The sequence below is a fragment of the Ascaphus truei genome, chromosome 3, assembly GCF_040206685.1.
Source record: "Ascaphus truei isolate aAscTru1 chromosome 3, aAscTru1.hap1, whole genome shotgun sequence".
NCBI lineage: Eukaryota > Metazoa > Chordata > Amphibia > Anura > Ascaphidae > Ascaphus > Ascaphus truei.
In genome coordinates, this window is record NC_134485.1 from 293,631,381 (window position 1) to 293,657,922 (window position 26,542).

The window sequence follows — 26,542 nt, forward strand, 5'->3', positions numbered from 1 at the left end:
AGGATTGGTGTAGATCTGGTAGGATCTTTAGAACCCTCTGCGAAGGGACATAAGTTCATACTAGTTGTTGTAGATTATGCCACCAGATATCCTGAGGCCTTCCCTCTGAGATCAGCCACTGCTAAACAGGTTGCTCACAGGCTGTTAGAGCTGTTCTCTTGGGTAGGACTTCCCCAAGTAATGTTAACTGACCAGGGAACAAATTTCATGGCAAAGTAAATGCAGGATGTCCTGAAGTTGTTGGAGGTTAAATCCATCCAAACCTCAGTCTACCATCCTCAGACTGATGGATTGGTAGAGAGATTTAACCGTACTTTAAAAACCATGCTTAGGATGTTTGTGGACACTGAAAAGCGAGTTTGGGAAGAACTTCTCCCTTTCCTATTGTTTGCGGTACGAGAAGTTCCCCAATCATCCACAGGCTTCTCCTTGTTTAACCTCCTATATTGACGCCAACCTCTGGGTATTCTCGACCTACTGAAGGAATCCTGGAAGAAGGAGCCGTCCCCCTACAAGAATACCCTTCAGTATGTCAAAGACCTTAGAAACCGCCTGGACATGATAGGTTTGTTTGCTAAGGAAAATCTTAAATCTGCTCAAGACCGTCAAGAGAGGCAGTATAACCAAAATGCCCGCTTAAGGGTCTTCCAACCTGGGGACCAAGTGATGCTGCTACTACCGACTTCAGAGAGTAAACTCCTTGCGAAGTGGCAGGGTCCTTTCCAAGTTCTCCGCCGCACTGGGGAGGTGAACTATGAGATCTCTCAACAAGGGTCCAGGAAGGGTAAAGAAATCTACCACGTAAACCTCCTGAAACCCTGGAAAACGATGAGATCGCTATTCATCCACTCTCGGGAAGGAGAGACGGATTTGGGTCCACAGCTGCCAAAGGGGAATACGTACAATGACCAGCAGGTTCCCACGAGAGAGCAGTTAACAACGGAACAAAGGTCAGACCTATTGGAATTATGTGACCAGTTTCCAGATGTTTTTTCTGAGCTGCCAGGGCAGACTGATTTAGTCTCCCACAGGATCAAGATGGAACCTGGCATAAAAGTATGATCCTGTCCTTATAGATTGCCAGAGGGCCGAAAAGAGATAATAGACATGTTAGAATTGGGCATGATTGAGGAGTCTCACAGCGAAAGGTGTAGCCCTATAGTGTTGGTCCCTAAACCAGATGGGAAGGTGAGGTTTTGCGTGGATCTCCGAAAGGTAAATGCGGTATCCAGATTCGTTGCATACCCAATGCCTAGGGTGGATGAATTACTTGACTCTCTTGGCAAAGCAGAGTATATCTCCACCCTAGATCTCATGAAAGGATATTGGCAGATACCTTTAGCGGAAGAATCCAAATGTAAAACTGCTTTCGCCACCCACCTCGGTTTATACCAATTCGTCACTATGCCATTTAGGTTACATGGCGCTCCAGCCATGTTCCAAAGGTGCTACGACCCCATAGGGCATATGCCACGGCCTACTTGGATGACATTGTCATCTATAGTAGCACTGTAGTCTGTAAGAGGACATGTGCAGAGGAACGCAATGGAGACTGTTTTAAGGTGAAATTAAAATAAGGCTTTATTGCGCCTGTTGCTTTAAACAGAGCAAACATGTGAAAATCCACAAACAAAATCTGCTCCACGTTGGAGTATATTTACACTTGTAGTCCAGCGATTCACCAGCCCAAATCATAGAGATATTTATATATACAGTGTTTGACAAATCACCCAAAAATCTACTTGCCGACCCAAAAAATCTACTCGCCTCTAGCCCCGCCCCATTGCAAATTTAATAAATTCTTAGTAAGACCGTTCCTGCAGCGTTAAGATCAGGGAGAGGTGGTGGGTGTGTGAGCTGCTCCACAGTGAAGCTAATTCTTGAATAATGGGAACTACTGTGCTTCTTCATATTAACCAAATGCAGACAGGTTTGCGAATATAAGTGATTGTTAACAATCCCAAGACAAAATGAAAGCATAACTGTCAGCAAATACACACGAGTGCAGACGTTCTCTACCTGTCTTCTGAGTTAGGGGGGATTCCAAGGTATCCTGTTTGAAGCTTTCTAGTCAGATATGGAACAAAGCAAGTTAGAAATTATTTCAAAACCTCAATACATTATTATGTGTAGACCGCTGACTACTTGTTTGACTGGGTGACTGACTGACTGGGTGGGTGACTTGACTGGGTGACTGACTGACTGACTGACTGGGTGAGTGACTGACTGGGTGACTTGACTGGGTGAGTGGGTGACTGATTGACTGGGTGACTAAACTGACTGGGTGACTGACTGACTGGTGACTGACTGACTGGGTGGTGACTTGACTGGGTGGGTGGGTGACTGACTCACTGGGTGACTGACTGGGTGACTGACTGACTGACTGGGTGACTGACAGACTGGGTGATGGACTGACTGACTGGGTGGGTGAGTGAGTGACTGGGTGACTGACTGACTGGGTGACTGACTGACTGGGTGAGTGAATGACTGGGTGACTGACTGACTGGATGACTGACTGGGTGACTGACTGTCTGGGTGACTGACTGACTGGCTGACTGACAGACTGGGTGACTGACTGACTGGGTGTAGAATGGGACAAATACATTAGGAATAACTGTAGACAGCATAAAAGACTTGTTACAATCAACCAAACAATGTTTTATTTAACAGATTATCCGTCCGGGAGCACCCCCGCTGGCACCTCCCGCCCGGTGGGCCCCCCTCCCTCACAGGTCCCCCCCTCTGCCACTCACCCCCATAACAGATCTGTACCATGCAACCTTGAGCCCCACCCCCCTTGCGAGAGGCAGAAAGAGAGGGTGAGAGGCAGAGAGAGAGGGCGAGAGGCAGAGAGAGAGGGCGAGAGGCAGGGGGCGAGAGGCAGGGGGCGAGAGATAGGGGGCGAGAGACAGGGGGGAGAGACAGGGTCAAGAGACAGGGGGGTGATTGGGTGGGTGGGGTGACGGGGAGATTGGGTGGGAGGACGGGGAGATTGGGTGGGGTGACGGGGAGATTGGGTGATTGGGTGGGTTGACAGGGTGATTGGTGGGGTGATGGGGTTATTAAAAAAACAAACACGTGTGCTGCTTGGGCCAATAGGAGCTCGCCCAGATGTTAAATCCACTCGCCCCGGGCGTGCAAATGTATAGGATTGTCGAACACTGTATAAATATATAAATAGACATAGACAATCAGTCTTATAAGAAAAGTCTTATCTGTCTCGTAGTTGTAGGGGGAAGGCTTCTCTCTTTCCTGGGTTGCTGCCTTTTCCTCAGGCTATATCAGCATTCAGGTGTAGAAGTCTTGTGAGCTCCAGACATCTGTGATCCCTCTGTCAGTCTCACCTGTGAGACTCAGGAACCTCTGCTCTGTCTGTTTCCTAGGTCAGCCCAGTTGTGGACTAAGGAATCCCCTTACTTTTTCTGGAAACAGGGTTTTTCTATAGTTCAAATCAGCCAGGTGGAGCCTGGCTGATTGCTGCTGTGCAATTTAACGAGCACACTGCTGGATTAGAGGCAAGCCTGTTAACAGGGATAAGACCCTGTTACACAGTCCCATATAAAAAGGTTAAGGGCAGTCTTAACGTCCTTAAGAGAAGCAGGGCTCACTGCCAATTCAAAAAAATGTGCCCTGGGAAAAGCCACTACAAAATACTTGGGCTATGCCATTGGGGGAGGGATAGTAAGGCCACTAGCCAGCAAGGTGGCCGCCATAAAGGAAGTCCCCACCCAACAGACAAAGACACGGTCCGCTCCCTTTTGGGGTTAGCAGGGTATTACAGGCAGTTTATACCCAATTTTTCAGAAATTACTGCACCCCTTACAGATCTAACAAAAAAGAGTGCCCCGACCCAAGTTAGATGGTCTTGGGAGTTCCCAAACGCCTTTGACATGTTAAAAAAGTGCCTGTCAGAGGGCCCTGTTCTACGGACAACAAATTTTAAAGAGCCCTTCATAATCCAGACGGATGCCTCAGAGGTAGGACTGGGAGCAGTGCTGTCCCAACAATTTGATGGTGTTGAACACCCCATATTGTTCATCAGCCAGAAGCTGTTCCCAAGGGTAGTGAGGTATTCCGTCATTGAGAAGGAGTGCCTTGCTGTAAAATGGGCAATTGAGGCCTTGCGACATTATGTCGCCAGGGTACACTTCACCCTGGTCACTGACCATGCGCCCTTGAAATGGTTAAACACCATGAAGGACACAAACTCGAGGTTGACCAGGTGGTGTATGGCCCTCCATCCCTTCTCTTTTGAAATATAGCATAGGCCTGGGAAGGACCATGGAATTAATGATTTTTTTTTGTCAAGAGAAGGAGTGGAGGGTCGGGTATCAGCTGTGTGGGGCCCTAGCCACACACAAACAGGGGAGGAATGTGACAGGGTGAAGTCAGCCACTAACAGATATGTCTGGGAGACATACGTCTGAGTGCTTCATCCAGAACTCAGAGGGTTAACTCAGGAGGAAAAGCTGAATAATCAGGAAGTAAGCAGACACCTGATAACCAGCAGGGTATATAAGGAAGTTGTTGCTTGTAGTAGGTGGCTCTCTCAGACAAGATCCTAGACAAGCTGCTATGCAGAAGGATTCACTTTGTTTATGTTAACGGTTTGGTTATGGATTAGCCAGCCAGCCTGATAGATAGGCTTGCAGTGTTAGTAAGCTCTCCCAATGTAGAGCAGGATTTATTTTGTTGCAATGTTTTCTTTATAGATAACAATACAGACCGGCGCCTCAAAGTCCAAACTGAATGAGTCCAGAGATGTGCTGCAGTATCCAAAAAGTACTGATCCGGCAGAAGGACTGCAGACTCCGCAACAGCACACGTGGTTTCATGCAAGGGAGATAAAGAGAAAGATCATAGCGTGACACTGCAAACTATAAACATATATCTCATACAGACATGACAAACATGACAAACAACACTAACAGAAAGGCTGACAATAATACAGAGATTTATTAAACAATACTAAAAACAAGGGAGCTTGGGAGCGGGTCGAGGATCCAGTGTGGTAAAACTGGAATCCTACTTACAGCAAGCCAGAAGGGTACAAGCGATGTGTATACTGTGTATACTGTGCAGTTCTTTAATCAGCTTCGGCGCGTGGTGCTGCTGTAATGGCCGCCGGCGCTTCCTCCGGTTATTCTCGGGCTCAGCGTCCCTGCAGGCCAAACCTCGCGAGATTCCCGTCAACCGTGACGTCACTCGCTGGGTGGAGCTACTCGCCGCCGCTTATTCCTGTACCGCACGTCTTTCGCTCGAGCTGTAACTGGGTGCTGTGACCTGAAGAAGTGCGCATGCGCACGAAACGCGTTGGGTGTTTTAGAGATTGTTCACAAGAGAGCATCAAAGGAGCAGGTCACAGCACCCAGTTACAGCTCGAGCGAAAGACGTGCGGTACAGGAATAAGCGGCGGCGAGTAGCTCCACCCAGCGAGTGACGTCACGGTTGACGGGAATCTCGCGAGGTTTGGCCTGCAGGGACGCTGAGCCCGAGAATAACCGGAGGAAGCGCCGGCGGCCATTACAGCAGCACCACGCGCCGAAGCTGATTAAAGAACTGCACAGTATACACAGTATACACATCGCTTGTACCCTTCTGGCTTGCTGTAAGTAGGATTCCAGTTTTACCACACTGGATCCTCGACCCGCTCCCAAGCTCCCTTGTTTTTAGTATTGTTTAATAAATCTCTGTATTATTGTCAGCCTTTCTGTTAGTGTTGTTTGTCATGTTTGTCATGTCTGTATGAGATATATGTTTATAGTTTGCAGTGTCACGCTATGATCTTTCTCTTTATCTCCCTTGCATGAAACCACGTGTGCTGTTGCGGAGTCTGCAGTCCTTCTGCCGGATCAGTACTTTTTGGATACTGCAGCACATCTCTGGACTCATTCAGTTTGGACTTTGAGGCGCCGGTCTGTATTGTTATCTCTGTGTTTTTTCACTAACTGTGTTTGGGTTAGTTTTTCCTGGCAGCCGTCCTTTAATAATTTTTCACATTGTGTTTGTATTGTATATATTCATATATTGTTTAGCGCTATTCACACCACCCTTTTTTTCTTAATGTTTTCTTTATGCCTTAAAGGGACAGTGTGCCCACATGTTTAATTATGCTGTGGAGCAATAAAGCCATTGAATGTTTGCTCTAAACCTGAAAAAACACGTGTGGACTATTGTCTGATTTCGGCTACAGGCCATCCTGCCACAGTGGGGATCTTGGGGGCTTGAGAAAAAGCATGTTGTTTGATTTCTGTAATATGCCCTCTTCCTAAGAAGCGTGTTTCTATTTCCTTGAGAGTGTTTTCCAATTGTGGTAATCTGTCCACTATCCTTGTTGCCCTTATTTTTTGTGAGAATGGCAGTATATTTGTAAGCGATACAGGGTGAAAACTGTTAGCATGTAGGGTAGCATTTTATCAGTATGTTTTCTTTAAAGATCACTGGACAGTTTACCATCATTTTTTATTAATAGAACATCTAAAAAAGAAATTTACTCACTGCTCAAATTTTTAGTGAAGCATACCGTGGTGGGCAGATCATCTAGGTAATCAAAAAGTGTATTAGTTCATCTGCAGTGCCCTCCTATAAAAAGAACACATCATCAATGTATCTGCAGTAGAAACACATGTTTGTAATGTGTAGTGGAAAAAAATGATTCTCTCCTCAAAATCCATCGTAAAAAGATTTGCATATGAGGGAGCAACATTGCTCCCCAATGCTGTGCCTGCAGTTGGTAAATAGAACATGTTTTCAAATTTTAAATTGTTTTTATTGAAGATGAAATGCAATAAAAGCATAATAAAGTCTACTGGCGGATGGTCTTTATGTGTTGTTTCAAGTTTTTTCCTAATCACATTCAAACCTTCCTCACGAGGGATTATGGTTCAAGTAAAATGTTTTTACCCTCAAGTTCCATAACTCTTAATTATTAAGGAAATCAAATGTGTCTTTAATGTATGACTTCCCTTGTAAAACCATAGGTTGAAGGAATGTGTCCACATATACCGCTAATGGTTGGTTAATTGAATTAGTTGCAGAAATAATAGGTCTGCCTGGGGGATTGTGTAGGGATTTATGAATTTTTGGTAATAGATACAAAACAGGTCATCTAGGATTTTTCATGCTCGGAAAATCCACCTCTTTTTCACTCAGCCAAAGATTATTCAGGCCCAATTGCAAAATATCCTTTATTTCTAGTTGATAACTCGTGTCGGGTCATAATCTAGTTTTACAAGGGAAGTCATACATTAAAGACACATTCAACTTACTTAATAAAGCAATACTGTAGCTACGCCACTTGAGGGTAAAAATGTTTTAGTTGTCACAATGGATGTAACCCACCTCTATACCATAATCCCTCATGATGAAGGATTGAATGTGATTAGAAAAAAACTTAAAACAACACATAAAGACAATCCACCAGTAGACTTTATTATACTTTTGTTGCCTTACATATGTTGTTACAATTTACACAAGTCTGCATATTTGTGTCTAAGCAACTTTCTTTTTCACATACAGTTAGGTCCGGAAATAATTGGACACTGACACAATTTTCATAATTTTGGCTCTGTGTGCCACCACAATGGATTTGAAATTAAACAACCGAGATGAAATAGAATTGCAGACTTTCAGCTTTAATGCAAGGGGTTAAACATAAATATCATATGAAACAGTTAGGAATTGCAACCATTTTCATACACAGTCCCCTTATTTCAGGGGCTCAAATGTAATTGGACAAATTAACACAATCATACATAAAATGTTCATTTAATACTTTGTCAAGAATCCTTTGCAGGCAATGATTGCTTGAAGTCTGCAACCCATGGACATCACCAAACGTCTGGTTTCCTCCTTTGTGATGCTTTGCCAGGCCTTTTACTGCAGCTGTCTTCAGTTGTTGTTTGTTCGTGGGTCTTTCTGCCTTAAGTTTTCTCTTCAGCAAGTGAAATGCATGCTCGATCTGGTAGAGATCAGGTGATTGACTCGACAATTGCAGAATATTCCACTTCTGTGCTGTTGCAGGGTACATGCAACTACACACGCGGGTTTCTTGACAAGGCTTATTTATTTAGCCTTAAAAGATATACAGCACACAAAAAACAAAAATAGCTTTTCATCAGCAAACAAGAGAAAAGAAAATGGCTTTTTCTTCAGCAAACAAGAGAAAAGAAAAATGGATTTTTCTTCAGCAGACAAACAAAACAGTTTCTCTTTAGCAGACAGTCTAAAAATAATGCAGTTACCCTTTTCTATGCAGGAGACAGACAGTTCATCATTCATCTACTTTGATAACAGACACTGTATCAGTAATCTCTTCAGTAGCTTACTCCTCTCTCCTCAACAGCCAGCACCATGTGTCTACAGCCTGGGTTTTTAACACACCTTGATTAGGCAGCTGGGATCCAACTTATTGTCCTGAGGTTCCCAGCTGAAGTTAACCTAGTCAGTGCTGCACTGCAGACTAGACATAGGTTTTCCAGGCATATAGCTGGTGGATTTTATTTACCCTGTCACATTACTCCCCTGTTAGTGTGTGGCTGGGGCTACGCACGGCTGAAGCCCGACCATCCACCCCTTCCCTAGAAAAGAAATAAGCATTTGCGTTCTCTTTTCCCGGCCTGTGCTGAATCTCAAATGAGAAGGGTTGGAGGGCCATATACCACTTGGTCAACTTGCATTAGAATCCTTCATACTATTCAACCACTTCAGTGGAGCATGATCTGTCACCAAAGTAAAATGGACTCCTGCCAGGTAATGCCTCAAAGCCTCGATTGCCCACTTTACTGTGAGGCACTCTTTCTCAATCACTGAGTAGATTTTTTCCCTCGGGAACAATTTCCTACTCAGGAAAAGGATAGGGTGTTCAACTCCCTCAAACTGTTGTGACAACACTGCCCCTAGCCCTATCTCTGACGCATCTGTTTGCACTATAAAAGGGCTGTTGAAGTCCGGGCTTCTAAGGATGGGACCCTCTGATAGACACCTTTTTATGTCCTCAAAGGCTCTCTGACAATCCCTTGACCATACCACTTGTGTAGGGGCACACTTTTTTGTGAGGTCCGTTAAAGGGGCTGCCACTTCCAAATAGTTTGGGATGAACCGGCAGTAGTACCCTGCTAAACCCAGCAGAGAGCATACCTGCGTTTTTGTTTGGGGGGTCGGAACTTCTTTCAGGGCAACTACCTTGTCGGCTAGTGGCCTTACTTTTCCACCTCCCACTGCATACCCTAAGTATTTAGTTTCCGCCTTACCCAGGGCACATTTCTTAGGGTTTGCTGTGAGCCCCGCCTCTCTTAGAGATTTGAGGACCGCTTTCAGCCTATTTAGATGGGCCCGCCAGTGTTTACTATAAATGACAATGTCATCTACTGTAGGTAGGCTGCGGCATAATTCCTATGGGGCCTCAGTACCTTATCCATGAGTCTCTGAAATGTGGCTGGGGCTCCATGCAGTCCAAATGGCATTGTCACAAACTGGTATAAACCCATGGGAGTGGCAAAGGCTGTTTTGCATTTGGACTTTTCCTCTAAGCGTATTTGCCAGTATCCTTTTGTCAAGTCCAGCGTGGATATATATTCCGCGTTACCAAGGGCATCAATTAATTCGTCCACCCTTGGCATCGGATATGCGTCAAACTTGGATACCGCATTGACCTTTCGGAGGTCCACACAAAATCTTACCTTCCCCTCGGGTTTAGGGACCATAATTAGTGGACTACACAACTCACTGCATGATTCCTCAATCACTCCTAAGTGTAACATTTCTTGTACCTCCTTCTCTACCAGAGCCCTACGACTTTCAGGCAACCTATAAGGATGGGAACGTACTTTTACCCCAGGTGCTTTCTCGATTGCATGGCAAATTAAGTTAGTTTGTCCTGGTAATTCAGAAAAAACATCATGGAATTGAGTAATTATTGCTAACAAGTCCCCTTTTTGTTCAGAGGACAAATTTTTACCCATTGGGATTTTATCGTCACTCACTATGTTCTCCCGTGGAGGCTGAGGACCCAAGTCCGTTTCCTCCTCCACCGGGTGGATGAATAGAGACCGCTGCATCTTCCAGGATTTCAGCAAGTTCACATGGTAAATTTGTTTACACTTCCTGGACCCTGGTTGAGCGATCTCGTAATCCACATCACCCGTACGGCGGAGTACTGCACCGACACACTTTATTCGAGCAAATACCCAGTAAGTACCTGGCAGATACCTGGAATGCGCCGCTCCTCACCTCTGACAAGCCCTGTTGTGTTTGCCTTCCCAGCCTGGGTTCATGCCTGGCTGACGGGCGGCTGATCTGTTAAATGATAATGATTAGGATTTAATAGGCTGCAATGCTTCGCGTGTCTACCAGATGGCATAAATTCATGAATTGTAATGCAGTATATATATATATACTGTGCAGTATTGCAGCCAGCGGGAATAAAATGCTTCAATCCCTGCCTGGAAAATACCTCAATGCACTCGGGCAGAAAACAATCACAAACCTCAATACACCCGGGTATACCCGAATTCGTGGGACTAGCCAAGCTCGAATAAAGTGTGTCGCCAGTGTACTTCGAATGGGCCCTGCCATTTGGCCAGCAGTTTACCCTCGCAAATGGGTAACAATAACATCACCTGATCTCCTGGGTGAAACACTCTCATGCGAGCATTCTGATTGTAATGTCTCTCCTGACTGTCCTGGGCTGATCTAAGATTCTCCCTGGCAAAATGGCTGACCACATCTAGGCGCTTCCTAAGGTCTAGTACATATTGCAGGGTATTCTTAGAAGGGGACCGCTGTTCCTCCCAGGACTCCTTTAGGAGGTCTAGGATACCCCGGGGTTGGCGGCCATAGAGCAATTCAAATGGAGAGAATCCCGTGGAGGCCTGGGGAACTTCCCGCACTGCAAACAGCAGAAAAGGGAGAAGTTCATCCCAGGCTCTCTTCTCTGAATCTACAAATTTCCTCAGCATCCCTTTTAGAGTTTGGTTAAATCTTTCCACCAATCCGTCAGTCTGTGGATGGTAGACCGATGTCCGAACAGACTTGACCTCTAGTAACTTTAAGACATCCTGCATCAGTTTAGCCATGAAATTTGTATCTTGGTCTGTCAACATAACCTGGGGAAGTCCAACCCGTGAGAACAGTTCCAACAACTTGTTGGCTACTTGCTTCGCCGTTGCTGTTCTCAGGGGGAACGCCTCAGGATATCTTGTTGCATAATCAACTATTACAAGGATAAACCTGTGTCCTTTCGCAGAAGGTTCTAGAGGTCCTACCAAGTCTACCCCAATCCTCTCAAAGGGAACTGACACCAAGGATAGAGGAACCAAAGGGGCTGGTTTTTGTCCTTTTGGACTAGTTAGCTGGCACTCCGGACATGCCGCACATAGCTTAGCAATATCACTATGCATCTCTGGCCAATAGAATCGGGATGAAATACGGTCCAATGTTTTATCCCTGCCCAGGTGTCCACCCCAAGGGACAGTATGGGCTAGAGTGAACACAGATTTAACAAATGCCTTGGGAACCAATATCTGTCTGGTGACCTCCCCTGTTTGTGTCTGCCTATTCACCCTATATAGGATATCATTTGATAGCTCAAAATGGGGGAACACTATGTGCATCTACAATCTGCTCATCAATTTTCACCACCTTGTCATACTGTCTAGCAAGGACTGGGTCTTCCCTTTGCTTCTGGCAAATGTCAGGGAGGTACAGGTCTGGTAAATCTCCAAGGCCCATATCCCCCTCCCTCTGGCCATCCCCAGCCATCACTTGTGACCTCTGACTACTAGAATGGTCACCTTGAGACCCAGATTTCTACAACCAGTCCTGTTTGTCCGAGCGTCTTTGCTTCCGAGTCTTTTGAACCTGGTGGGTACTGGGAAAAAGGTCTGCCAAGAGGGGGAACAGTTTGCCAGGGTTCTCCTGAGCCCTAGAAGGAGGCTCCTTGTGAAAGACTGGGGCCATTAGGTCCGAAAAGAAAGGCCAGTCCCGACCAAGCACAATGGGGGCAGGGAGCCAAGGAGCGATTCCTACTTCGAGGTAAGCCTCCTGACCTTTTACCTGTAGCCGGATTTTGGCCGTCGGATAGCGTTTTACATCGTGTGTGTACATTCTATGCTCCATGGGGAGTCAAAAGAACACACGTTAGGCGGTAACAGTTCCAGGAGGACCAGAGTTTTCCCAGAGCCCGAATCTACAAGGGCCTGGACGGTTTTTCCCCCAATCAGGGCTGGAAGTAGCCAGGGCTTGTAATTTTCCCCAGTAAAGGCAGAGGCGATGGTTCTGCTGAATGAACAATCCATCTGTGGACAGTCCACATACCAGTGGCCTTGTTCTCCGCAGGCGGAACATGGAGAGGGTTCCCTCGCAGGAGGGGGCTGTGGATAGCGCTCCGCTGGACCGCTTACTGGAGACCAGGCATCTGGTGGGTCCTGTGGGAGACGTCCTCGGAAGTTCCTCTCATTTTGCGACGAGCTGACATCCGGAAGGAGATGAGGGTCTCGGCGGGGACCAGCATTTGGACTCCGTCCTTGCTGGAATGACTGCTCCTTCCGTTGGACTTGGCGGTTTCGTATGGACGGGCCGTAGGTTCCCCATTGATCCGACCTCCCTCTTTGGGCATCCGCAAGTGCCGGTGGAGACGGGTCCAGGACACTCGCCTGCTGCTCATCCTCAAGGAAGTTCTCCACGAGTCGGACCGCCAAAGCTAGGGTTTCAGCAGCGTGGCATTTTACCCACGAGCGTGCGGAAGGGGGTATTATTTGTAGAAATTGTTCCAAAACCACCTGCTCCAGAATTGCCTCGTTAGTGTACTCCTCGGGTTGTATCCAGTGCGTACACAAGTCCAATAATCGCTGAGCATGGACCCGGGTTCTCATCTTAGCGGTGTACTTCATGTTCCGGAAGTGCTGCCAGTAGGTCTCTGGGGTCAGACCTAAGCGATCCAGTATGGCGGCTTTTACTTGTCGGTAGTCCATTGCCTGATCTGCTGGGAGACCCTGATATGAGGCCTGGGCTTCTCCTATGAGGAGCGGGGCCAAAGCAGTTGCCGATCGTTCTGTAGCCCAGCCCTGAACTTCGGCAACTCTTTTAAAAATTCTTCCATTTTTTTCATTCTTGTGTGTATGTGTTTGTGTGGCCCTTTGACTGCAGGGTCCTTTCAAAATCCCAGCACTTCTTGACACCATATGTTGCAGGGTACATGCAACTACACACGTGGGTTTCTTGACAAGGCTTATTTATTTAGCCTTAAAGATATACAGCACACAAAAAACAAAAATAGCTTTTCATCAGCAAACAAGAGAAAAGAAAATGGATTTTTCTTCAGCAGACAAACAAAACAGTTTCTCTTTAGCAGACAGTCTAAAAATAATGCAGTTACCCTTTTCTATGCAGGAGACAGACAGTTCATCATTCATCTACTTTGATAACAGACCTTGTATCAGTAATCTCTTCAGTAGCTTACTCCTCTCTCCTCAACAGCCTGCACCATGTGTCTCCTGCCTGGGTTTTTAACACACCTTGATTAGGCAGCTGGGATCCAACTAATTGTCCTGAGGTTCCCAGCTGACGTTAACCTAGTCAGTGCTGCACTGCAGACTAGACATAGGTTTTCCAGGCATATAGCTGGTGGCTTTTATTTACCCTGTCACATTTGCCTTAAAAAACTCCTGGGTTGCTTTCGCTGTATGTTTTGGGTCATTGTCCATCTGTAAAGTGAAGCTCCGTCCAATCAACTTTGCTGAATTTGGCTGAATCTGAGCAGATAATATATCCCTATACACTTCAGAATTCATCCGGCTGCTTCTGTCTTCTGTCACATCATCAATAAACACAAGTGATCCAGTGCTATTGTAAGCCATGCATGCCCATGCCATCACACTGCCTCCACCGTGTTTTACAGATGATGTGGTATGCTTCGGATCATAAGCCATTCCAAGCCTTCTCCGTGCTTTTTCTTCCCATCATTCTGATACAGGTTGATCTTAGTTTCATCTGTCCATAGAATGTTGTTTCATTACTGGGCAAGCTTTTTTAGATATTGTTTGGCAAAGTTTAATCTGGCCTTTCTATTCTTGAGGCTTATGAATGGTCTGCACCTTGTGGTGAACTCTCTGTATTTGCTCTCGTGAAGTTTTCTCTTTATGGTAGACTTGGATAATGATATGCCTACCTCCTGGAGAGTGTTCTTCACTTGGCTAGATGTTATGAAGGGGGTTTTCTTTACCATAGAAAGGAACCTATGATCATCCACCACTGTTGTCTTCCGTGGACGTCCAGGAATATTTGTGTTGCAGAGCTCACCAGTGCATTCTTTTCTTCTCAGAATGCACCAAATTGTTGATTTGGCCACTCATAATGTTCCTGCTATCTCTCTGATGGATTTTCTTTTTTCTTTTGCAGCCCAAGGATGCCCTGTTTCCCTTGTATTGAGAGCTCCTTTGACTGCATGTTGTGGGTTCACAGCAACAGCTTCCAAATGTGAATGCCACACCTGAAATCAACTCCAGACCTTTTACCTGCTTAATTGATGATGAAATAACAAAGGAATAGCCAACACCTGTCCATGAAACAGCTTTTGAGTCAATTGTCCAATTACTTTTGGTCCCTTGAAAAAGAGGGGGCAACATATTAAAGAGATGTAATTCCTAAACCCATCCTCCAATTTGGATGTGAATACTGTACCCTCAATTTAAAGCTGATAGACTGCACTTTATGCCCATATTCATTATTTAACTGTAACTTGAATTTATTTTGGTACACAGCCAAAATAACAAAACTTGTATCAGTGTCCAATTATTTCCGGACCTAACTGTATATATGCTGGAAGATGCTGATATCCCCATTTGAATTCTATCACCTCATGATATTGTCTGGATGAAGGAATATTGAAAACATTAAGGACATTTGCTGTACGCATGCGCAACATTGGTTACATAGCAACAGGCAATATCAGAGCTTTGGATCCGACAAGAACGCACCACGGGAGAAAATGGAGATTGCATGTGGCTATGATGACGTCACGAAGTTGTAGCCTGAAAGCAAGCACTCTGCCCCCGGACAATGTATGACTTGGGATATGATTACGATGGATGACACAGGACGTGATGACGTCGAATACCAGTGATCACGTGTACGCAAAAAAAACCACTTTATCATTGGACAGCAACACTGCAGCACTATTGAGGAAGCTTGTGGACTCAGCATATTACAGCAGGTGTTTTCCATCTTCATCAGAGAGCATGTTGAAGGTTTATATGGGTATATAATACTCTATGGAACACTTTTACTTAAGTCACTCACCACTTGAAAAAGGCCGCTCTGGTTGAAACGTCGCTAAGTTTTGGCTCATTAAACATCATTAGAAAAATCTGCAGTGCCTTGTGATATTCTTCTTTTTTAGGTATACTACTTGGATTTCCAGTAGGACGTCTTTCAACACAAGTGCACCGGTAACTATGGATGTGTTTTGATTATATGGTGTGCAGTAGATATCCTCCATTTTTCTCTTAAAAGGTCAAACACACAAAATTCTTTAACAATATAAATACAATTTATACCTACGGCACAAATCACACAATGGAAATGCTAATTATTTCGTCACAAATGTTTCAGCACAGACCCACTTCTTTCTACACAGCATGGAACCTTAAGTGAAAAGGTGAAGATTTATTTGAAAACATTTATAGTAGTATGGTCTCTTTATTTTTTTTTATTTTTTACAGTACTTTTTTGTAAGCAATGCTTATATATACTTTAATGATGTCTTAAATCTATGTATTGAAACAATATTGAGTAAACAAACTTAAAAAGGGATCTAATCCTAATAGCGTAATATTATTTTAATAATTTAAAGATGTCAAGTTGTAGATTATGTCTATGTTTATGAAATACCTGAATTAACTAATGTAAATCTTCAAAGTATGCTTTGAACTTGAAATATCCACATAGCATAATGTTATTGCTATGCTGACCCACCTAAACAGTATCACTTGGGAGATCAGACATATGGGCTTTTGAGTAAATACACTATGGTTAACATTCAGCTTTTAATGCAAAAATGCTTGAAAAACATCCCAGCAGATGTTTTCAAGCAGTAGATCTATCTCTTTGCAGCACAGCTTTGACAGTATTGGAAGACAGTTACTGAATCATTGAAGTATCCTTGACTTGATGTCGTAAAAATCAGATGCAATTCAAGCTTTAATGCTGACTTTATAATCTTCATATATAATTTATTTATGGTACGCTGCCACAGCTAAATCATTTAAGAATAAAATTTAATTGCAGCAGAAACTTCTCTCTTGTTTGACTTCTTATGTGTATTGCACTACATATCTGTCTGTAAAGAAAGTGAAACAGTCATGTTTTATTTTTCAAAAATGGGATAATTTTGCAACTTCATATGCCAAAATGTTAATACACTATAATGTACATATTTTGTAAAATAAACATCTTAAACAATATGGTTTAGTTTCAAAAGGGTACTTTATTATAGTGCATTGTGCATTTAGTGTAGTTTCCCCTTAAATTGCATATCTTAAAACGTGAGCTCAATATGATCACTTTGAAAGCAAATTACTAATGTGGTTTTTATTTTTTTCTGATCAGTTTTTAATTAAATTTACATTTTTATTAAAAAGACCCAAAACTGAAACAGCCTATTTACATGGGCACCATTCTTTATTTTTACTTCCAACCCTCATTGTGCAGGGCAGAGCTATTTTCCATGCAGATATAATGTAAAATTATCGTTTCCTGAAACCTCCCAAGACCACATAAAAATGTTTGAATATGATGGTGCAAATGCTGTTCCTACAGTGGTTTCAAAGATCTGGAGATAATATTGCCCCTCAACAAAATAATTATTATGCTGCAACACAAAATAAATATTTTTAAAATAAAATCGGTATATATGAATTTCAAATCAAAATCCGTATTCAAGAAATAGCTCTCAGACCATTTTCATACAGTGACTGACCATCATGTTATAAACTTATGGTCTGACTGTCATGGAATATCCTTAATAACATTTAAAAACACTCTGGCCCAACAGGATCAGTACCCATGACAACTGCTCTTCTGGATAACAGCCCGGGAAGTGAGCTAAACCGTCCGTCCGTGTGTGAAAAAGAAGTAAAGAAAAGCTCAAGAACGCCCATAAGTGTAACACAGTGTTTTCTACATGAAGAGATCTTTTGTACAACATATACACACACACATATACACATGTATATACACATATAACACAATTATCAATTTGATTGATAGAGGAATTTTCCTAAATTACAAAGTAATGTAAAATATATAGATGTTGAGGTATCGGTACCGTGTAACCGAGCTTTAATAATCAAAGATGAATAGACAATACCGTTCTGTGACTAACGAAATAAAACAAATAAAAGCATTTAGTCAGCCAAAGAACGATATATATATATATATATATATATATATATATATATATATATATATATATATATATATATATCATATATATAGCACCACCCTGAGGAAGGTCCTTAGAGGACCGAAACGTAGGTTATCTTTGTGCTGATGTGTTTTGTCAATACACATTTGCTTTGATGAAATTTGAGTGCTGTTTCTTTGCTATCGCTTTGGTGATAGCAGCTGTTTCCTACTATATATATGTCACGGTTGTGCTCGCCACAAACCTGGGTCGGACCGCGTGGCTGAGGTGGGGTTGTATAAGCACCGACCTTAGACAATGCAGGCTGATCCGGATTGTGCAGTTCGTAGTCGTACGTAGCAGGGTCTGGGCTGGAGAAGGCAGCATCATCAGTGGACAAGTCATGGTCAGGACTGGAGAGATCAGGGTAAAAGTTATTCAAGCAGGAGTCCGAGGAGGAGCGCAGCCGGATGCGAGGTGATGAACCGCAGGGGGAGGGATCTTTCACGCGTCCCTGCCTTTCACCCCCCCCGGCCCTGCATTTAATCTGCCCCCCCAACCCTGCCTTTCACCCCCTGACCCTGCCTTTCACCCCCCCTGACCCTGTGCCTTTCACCCCCCCCAACCCTGCCTTTTACCCCGCCTCCGACACTGCTTTCACCCCCCTCTCCCACTTCCCCCCCCCTTCCAGAGCACACTCTCTCTGGCTCCCCCCCCCCTCCTAAAGGCCGCTCCACAGGCTCCCCATCTCTGAGAGCGCTCCTCCGGCTCTCTCCACCGCCCTCTCCCTTCCCCGGTGCTCTCCCACTTCCCCCCCAGAGCACGCTCTCTCCGGCTCCCCCCCCCCCACCTCACAGGCCGCTCCACCGGCTCCCCATTCCCCAGAGTGCTCCTCTGGCTCTTTCTGCCGCACTCAGCCTTCCCCGGCGCTCTCCCACTCCCCCCCCACAACAGAGCATTCTCTCTCTGACTCCCCCCCCACCCCCACAGGCCGCACCACCGGCTACCCATCCCCGAGAGCGCTCCTCGGCTCTCTCCGCCTCTCCCTTCACTCGCTCCTACCTGCAGGCAGAGGGAAGGGTGATGCATGGCTGGGGGGTGAGATGCATGCACCTCTGCCGCAAGAACCAGCCGCCCAAGCTGCCCGAGGACTTTGCCTTCCACGTATTGTATTGTATGTCTTTATTTATATAGCGCCATTAATCTACATAGCGCTTCACAGTAGTAATACATGTGGTAATCAAATAAATAACAGATAATATAAATAACAGATCATGGAAATAAGTGCTTTAGACATCAAAGTAACATTAAGGAAGAGGAGTCCCTGCCACGTGGAGCTTACAGTCTAATTGGTAGGTAGGGAGAATGTACAGAGACAGTAGGAGGGAATTCTGATAAGTGCATCTGCAGGGGTTCAAGCTTTATGTATCATGTGTTCAGAATATCCACAGTGCTATTCATATGCTTCTTTAAGCAAGTGTGTCTTAAGGTGGGTCTTAAAGGTTGATAGAGAGGGTGCAAGTCGGGTACTGAGGGGAAGGGCATTCCAGAGGTGTGGGGCAGTCAGTGAAAAAGGTTTAAGGCGGGAGAGGGCTTTAGATACAAAGTGGGTAGAAAGAAGACATCCTTGAGAAGAACGCAAGAGTCTGGATGGTGCATAACGAGAAATTAGGGCTGAGATGTAAGGAGGGGCAGAAGAGTGTAAAGCTTTTAAAGTGAGGAGAAGAATGGAGTGTGAGATGCGGGATTTGATCGGAAGCCAGGAGACGAATTTCAGGAGGGGAAATGCTGAGACAGATCTAGGAAAGAGTAGAGTGATTCTGGCAGCAGTGTTTAGGAGAGATTGTAGGGAAGACAGGTGAGGCAGGAAGGCCGGACAGCAGGAGGTCACATTAATCAAGACAGGAGAGAATGAGGGCCTGAGTCAGAGTTTTAGCAGTCGAGCAACAGAGGAAAGGCCGTATCTTTGTAATATTGCGGAGGAAAAACCGCCCACGAGTGCGCATGGGGCTGCTGGGCAGCTTCGACCCCGCCCGTTACAACCTGGAGAAGGAGGAAGAGGCCGGCCCGGGAGGCGGTGTGGAGGTGGGGCTGCGGCCTAGCTCCTCTGCGTCATCCCCAGGGTCAGACCGGTAACTGTCAGAGGCCAGGAGGGAGGACAGCCCCAGGGGCAGCCCGAGGAGGAGCACGGCCGGGTGCGTGATGAGGAACCGCAGGGGGAGGGAAATTTAACCCCCCCAACCCTGCCTTTTACCTCCCCCAGTCCTGTCTTTCACCTCCCCTCAGCCCTGCCTTTCAACCCCCCCTACCCTGCCTTTCCCCCCCCCCCAACACTGCCTTTCCCCCCTCTTCCGACACTGCCTTTCACCCCCCCACCGACCCTGCCTTTTACCCCCCGTGACCCTGCCATTCACCCCCCCCGGCCCTGCCTTTCATCCCCCCCCTCCCGATCCTGCTTTTCACCCCCCTTACCCTTCCTTTCACCACCCCCGACCCTGACTTTCACCCCCCCCGACCCTGCCTTTCACCCCCCCCAACCCTGCTTTTCACCCCCCCGACTCTGCCTTTCACCCCACCCCCAACCCTGCCTTTCACCCCCCTGCCCCTGCCTTTCACCCCCCTCCTGCCCCTGCCTTTCACCCCCCCTGCCCCTGACTTTCACCCACCCCTGCCCCTGCCTTTCACCCCCCCGCCCCTGCCTTTCCCCCCTCTCGCCTTTCACCCCCCTGCATTTCACCCCCAGCCTTTCACCCACCCCGCCTTTCACCCCCCCGCCCCTGCCTTTCACTCCCCCGCCCCTGCCTTTCACAACCTCGCCCCTGCCTTTCACCACCCCCGCCCCTGCCTTTCACCCCCACAACAAAACAAAACAAAGCGCAAAACTCTCATCGTCAAAAGTAAAAAACAGTGTTTATAAAATAAGTGGTTCAAGGTTAAGCGTACATCAGGTAAGAAGTAAACAGGCACATGAAGCTACACTGTAGCTGGTACCAATAACTGCGACCGGGAACTGCAAAGGATTCTCCCATCAAAGATCTCGCTTCCTCTCCCGCACAATCAGCTGGGGTAAAGCAGCAGCAACAACGCCAGTGTGTATGCAGATTAACACAGTCCCAGAGTCCTGCTTGTTGCGTCAATGCGCCCGGTGGAGCAAGAGAGTAGTCAGCTCAATCCTGTGAGGCAGCGTGCATCATCCTGTCTCCACACCTCACAGCGCATCCGCGAAGGTTGATGATGTCACGGCACATGCGCCAAAGGAGGCAATTCGATCTTGTAGCTAAAAGCATGCAACTCAAAGGCACACGCTATTGAATAACCTCAGAACTCAAAATAGATATAAATAGAATTTTGAGTGGTATCTTTCCAACGCGTTTCATAGCTTTACGTGCTACTTCTTCAGGGAATAAAACTCAGAACAATAGTTCAGAATATATACCACTCAAAGCTCTATGGTTGGTTAATTACTGAAAAAGTGTCAGCAAATCACCACTCACTAAAACAATGCAGTACAGCTGAATGTCAGGGCTGCATAATTAGAAACATTTACTTTTAAAACAAATGCAATAAAATGTATAGTACTTGATTCATAATAAAAATCAATAAAAAACAAATATAAAAGCAACAAATTGCAAGGAACAAAATTAGTATAAACTCTGAAAGAAGGAAAGAAAGAATTAGTATCAATACAAATGATTATCAAATACACATAGAAAGACTAGAGTCAATACAAGGACCAGATATCCACATCCTCATTTATCCCTTTTGGTGCATGGGATTCTAACTTATAGATCCAGAAAGTTTCTTGAATAGAAAGATTTTTAATTCTATCCCCACCTCTCCTTCCTATAGGGACAGTATGAATACCCTTAAATCTGAGGGAGGATGGGTCCCTGTTATGGTGTAACGAGAAATGTCGAGACAGACTATGTTTCTCATATCCATGTTTAATATTTCGGATATGTTCTTGGATTCGCACTTTAAGACACCTTTAGTACGACCAACATACTGAATTTTACACAAACATTCAATAAGGTAAACCACATGGGTGGAATTGCAATTTATGAACTCCTCGATTTTGAATTCCTCGTGATTTACAGCCGATTTAAAAGTTTTCCTCTCTCTATGTAGATATTTACAAATAGAACAGTTACCACATGCAAAATTACCAATAGATTTATTTAACCATAACTTTTCTCTACTGTTAATGGGTGTATAGATATCACTTGGAGCCAGTGTATTCTTGAAATTCTAAGCTTTTCTATAAATGAACTTTGGTATTTGTGGGATATGATCCAAAATCGTATCTCTACGTAAAATTGCCCAATGTTTTCTGAAAATCTCCTCGATTTTGCCATTGGCTGAATTAAAGGTTGTTACAAATGGAATCTCGAGAAACCCAGTGGTCTCAAGAGGAACTCTTTTAGCCTTTGGTAGAATCATTAGATCTCTATTCATAACTCTCACTTTCTCTAAATCCTGTAATAAATCTTTTTCAGGATACCCTCCTCTCAATGAATTTATGAAGGAGTAAATTTGCTTGCTCCTCAAAATCTTCAATAGTACTGCTATTCCTTTTAATTCTAACAAATTGGCCCCTTGGGATGTTAGGAATCCATGATTTTTTATGGTTACTAGAGGCCATAAGTAGGTTATTTGCATCTACTTCTTTGAAGAAGATTTTTGTACATAATTCCCCTTTGTCTGTAGCAGTTAGATTGAATTTTTCCAACTCTTGTCCACTAGCATCCCACACGCACAGAATGTCGTCAATGAAGCGCCGCCACACGACGACATTCCGGCTAAAGGGATTGTTGGCCCAGATCCTTATCCCTATCATTTCTTGCCACTGTATGTATGTATGTATGTCTAGAGAGATATATACATACAGGGTAAGAAATGATAGTGTTTTAAAAGCTTGATTTGATCTGTTTTTAATTATTTTGACTATGCTGCTATGCTTAAATGTATGTTTAAAGTCTTTTAAAATTAGATAGATGTAATCGTTGCTATTGTAGGTTGTATTAGAGGTCAGGGTTAGCCTTGGTTGTCAATTTTTAATGCTTCTTGGTACTTATATATTTTCACAGGCTACAGTACATTGCTCAGTTGCAGGTTTTAATTAGTTAATTGTTTAATTGTTAGGGATGTAATATAAATTGTTTAGGGATGGAATGTAAATTGTTTAGGGATGTCATTAATGAATGGTAATTGATTTATGTTTACCGGATTGGTTACAATAGTATATTTGTTTGGAGTTATCTGTATTTTGCTTGCAATGTTATTGTTAACTGGTGCGGCCGAGTTTATTCGAGCATTTGCCCGTTCTCGGCCGCAGCAGTTACCTGGCGCGCGCCGGAGGGTGCCAGGCGCGCGCCGAAGCAGCGGAGGAGAGGCCCGCCGATCGCGGCTTCCCCTTCTCCTCTCCGGGTCCGCCGGGTCCCCCGGAACCCCCTGCCGCCGTCCCCCACATCGCGGGACACCAGAGCTCCCTCGGGGAGCCCTGGATGCGCGTGCAGGGGGCGCAGGCACCCGATGATGCGTGACCGCGCATCGGTGACGCGCGGCACGCCGAGGGGATGCCACTTGCAAGCCGGGAAATCTCCCGGCTTGCGGAACTGGCCACACTTCAATAAAGTGTGTCGCCAGTGTAACATTCATTTGCAGAATGTATATGGTGCATAGATTGTATGCATCATATCTACAATGTAAATGCAATGTGTTGATTGTGATTTGAGGTTTTTCATTGGCATTTGAATTTTTTGATTGTAATATCAGTTAGGATTATGAAAGGTAATTTATTGTATTGTAGTGTGTATTTATGGAGAACTGTTATTTTGAGTACAGTATGGTTTTGATAACCCTTCTACATTTATTTGTATATTGGTTCATCATGTGTGTGTATATATATATATGTATCTCTCTCTCTCTCTCTCTCTCTCTCTCTGTAGATATATATATATATATATATATTTGCATGATGAAGCCAATGTACAAATTCATGGGAGAAGGGTGGGTATCGGGCCAGTGTGGCTTAACCCCTTAATTACCTTTGCGGTTAGTATCCGATATGGTATTTAAGGGGTTAATTGATATCTGAATATAATTGCAATGTATTGGCTATATTTTTTGAGGGCAAGACAAGGATGTTGCTGGCGACTGAGACTTCTTATTGATAAGGTCAGTAGTACTTAATTTATTTGAATATGCTAGTTAATGTTTTTAATAATGGGCAAATAATCTATTATCCCTAGCTGGATAATAGTTATTTAGCACATTATTGTACTGTAGGTGTTGGGGGGGGGGGTGTTCCCCAACGGTATGGGGGTAGGCCTCCCTTGTGGGTAGTGGGTGAGGGTGGTTAGGCCTCACGGGGTGGGGGGTTACTGTGGGAGGGTATGTAGGTGTCCCGAGTGGTGGGTGAGGGTGGGTTAACCTCTTAATGACTGTAGCGGTTAATAACCGCTATGGTGATTAAGGGGTTAGGTTACATTACTTTGGATGATTTCATAGTTGTGTCTGTTTTGCAGCAGCGGAGGGGGCATGGGCAGGATGAAGATGAGGATGGCCTTCATCATGGCAACCGGTAATGGGTAAGTGCTATATGTATTTAATGTATTTATTGCTGTATATGTATTTAAAATGGCCACATTCACTATTATCCATTTGTGGATAATAGTAATTGTGGCCATAACTATACAGTATGTGTTGGGGGGGGGGTTATTTCTTTAAAAGTATGTATGTCTTTATTCATTAATTTGGGGAGGGGCACATAATTGGTACTGCAGGCCTGCGGGTAACACCCGAGGGCCCCTGCTGGCCTATAGTATCATTGATGTGCATATATGTGCATGTTAGGGGTTATAGGAGTTGTTGTTATATATATATATATATATATATATATATATATATATATATATATATATATATATATTCATTTATTTATTTATTCATTTAGATTTATTTATTTAGTGTGTGGTTGCTGTGTGTGATTATTCTTCATTTTGGGTATCGGGTGTGGGTGAAGGGGGTATTAGCCCCAACGGTGTTTTTTTTTAGGGTTTGCGGGGGGTAGCAGGAGGGGTTAACCCCTTCATGACCGTAGCGGTATTAACTGCTACGGTCGTGAAGGGGTTAAGTGACCCGCAACCCCCCCGCAAGCCCTAAACTCACACCAAGGGCCAAATACCACCTTCAACCACACCTGCTACCCACAATAAAGCTGGCAAGGTGGGTTAACTCCTTCATTGCCTTAGCGGTTACCCGCTAAGGTAATGAAGTGGGCTGTACATGCATTTTTCCTGGCTCGGATGCATGCCGGGGGGCTCCGGTGCTGGTATTAATGGGTATCAGCTCTGGAGACCCTCGGCATCAATCCCAGCCAGGAAAAGGGCCTGATTTTTTTTTATGGCTCCTTTCGCTGCTCAGCTCAAGCTTCTTGCCAACTTTTTTTGGCGGAGCTATTAGGAGAACATCTCTCCATTTTATTGGCGCGATCAGCAGCGAGATGCTGATCGGGGCTACCTGCATATGGCGGGTTTTAAAACTGGCGAGATATTGCTTCTCGCCACTCGCGCGGCGACTTTTTACAACACAAAAAAAAAATGGCGGTTTTTCCTCATCTCGCCAGTTTCTCGCCATTTACTGAATTGCTGTAGGCATATTTGGCGAGAACCTGGCAAGATTGCGCTTCTCGCTGCTCTCTGCATAGGCCCCTAATTCTTTGTTTCCTTCTTTCAGAGTTTATACTAATTTTTTTCCTTGCCATTTGTTGCTTTTATATTTGTTTTTTATTGATTTTTTTATGAATCAAGGACTATACATTTTATTGCATTTGTATTAAAATGAAATGTTTCTAATTATGCAGCCCTGACATTCAGCTGTACTGCATTGTTTTAGTGAGTGGTGATTTGCTGACACTTTTTCAGTAATTAACCAACCATAGCGCTTTGAGTGGTATATATTCTGAACTATTGTTCTGAGTTTTATTCCCTGAAGAAGTAGCCCGTAGAGCTACAAAACACGTTGGAAAGATACCACTCAACCTTCTATTTGTATCTATTTTAAATTCTGAGGTTATTCAATAGCGTGTGCCTTTGAGTTGCATGCTTTTAGCTACAAGATCGAATTGCCTCCTTTGGCGCATGCGCCGTGACGTCATCAACCTTCGCAGACGCGCAGTGAGGTGTAGAGACAGGACGATGCACGCTGCTTTACAGGATTGAGCTGACTAGTCTCTGGCTCCACCGGGCGCATTGACGCAACAAGCTGGACTCTGGGACTGTGTTAATCTGCGTACACACTGGCGTTGTGGCTGCTGCTTTACCCCAGCTGATTGTGCGGGAGAGGAAGCGAGATCTTTGATGGGAGAATCCTTTGCAGTTCCTGGTCACAGTTATTGGTACAAGCTGCAGTGTAGCTTCATGTGCCTGTTTACTTCTTACCTGATGTACGCTTAACCTTGAACCACTTATTTTATAAACACTGTTTTTACTACTTCACAATGAGCGTTTTGCGCTTTGTTTTGTTTTGTTGTTTGTAGATTTCAGGGTCTTGGGCTACCCTTTACTCAGCAGCAGACGCTCTTCTAATTGGTAACATAAGTTTATTTCAATCACCTATTAAGCACAAGTACTGTTTTTTTGGGTGTGTGATATATTTAGTTAATTAGTATCACGTGTACACTTGTATATAGGTTTATTTTCTTTTGCGCACTTGTTTGTTTCTATTTCCTTTCACCCCCACCCCTGCCCCTGCCTTTCATGCCCCCGCCTTTCACCCCCTTCCCCCCCCCCCCGCCCCTGCAATCCCGGGCAACGCCTGGTATATCAGCTAGTGATAAATAAATTAAGCGTTTCCAAATAAACGACGTGCTCTTTGAAGGGATTTGGAGCCTAGATGCATTTTTGCTTCCAGCTACTCATAAAAATGTTAGCGTAGCTGGGAGCAAAACGGTTCCCCACTTCCATGCCACAAACTTGCAGGAAAAATTGGTCCAAAAATCTGATATAGTTATGGTGACGGATATAACTAATAACTGGTAGGCCAAAAGGTCTATATTCCTTTTTTGATCTAGTTTACTGTAGTGTCTTTTAAGGACCAATTTACTAGTAAATTTATTACTGTCCAGAAAGAGCTGAAAAC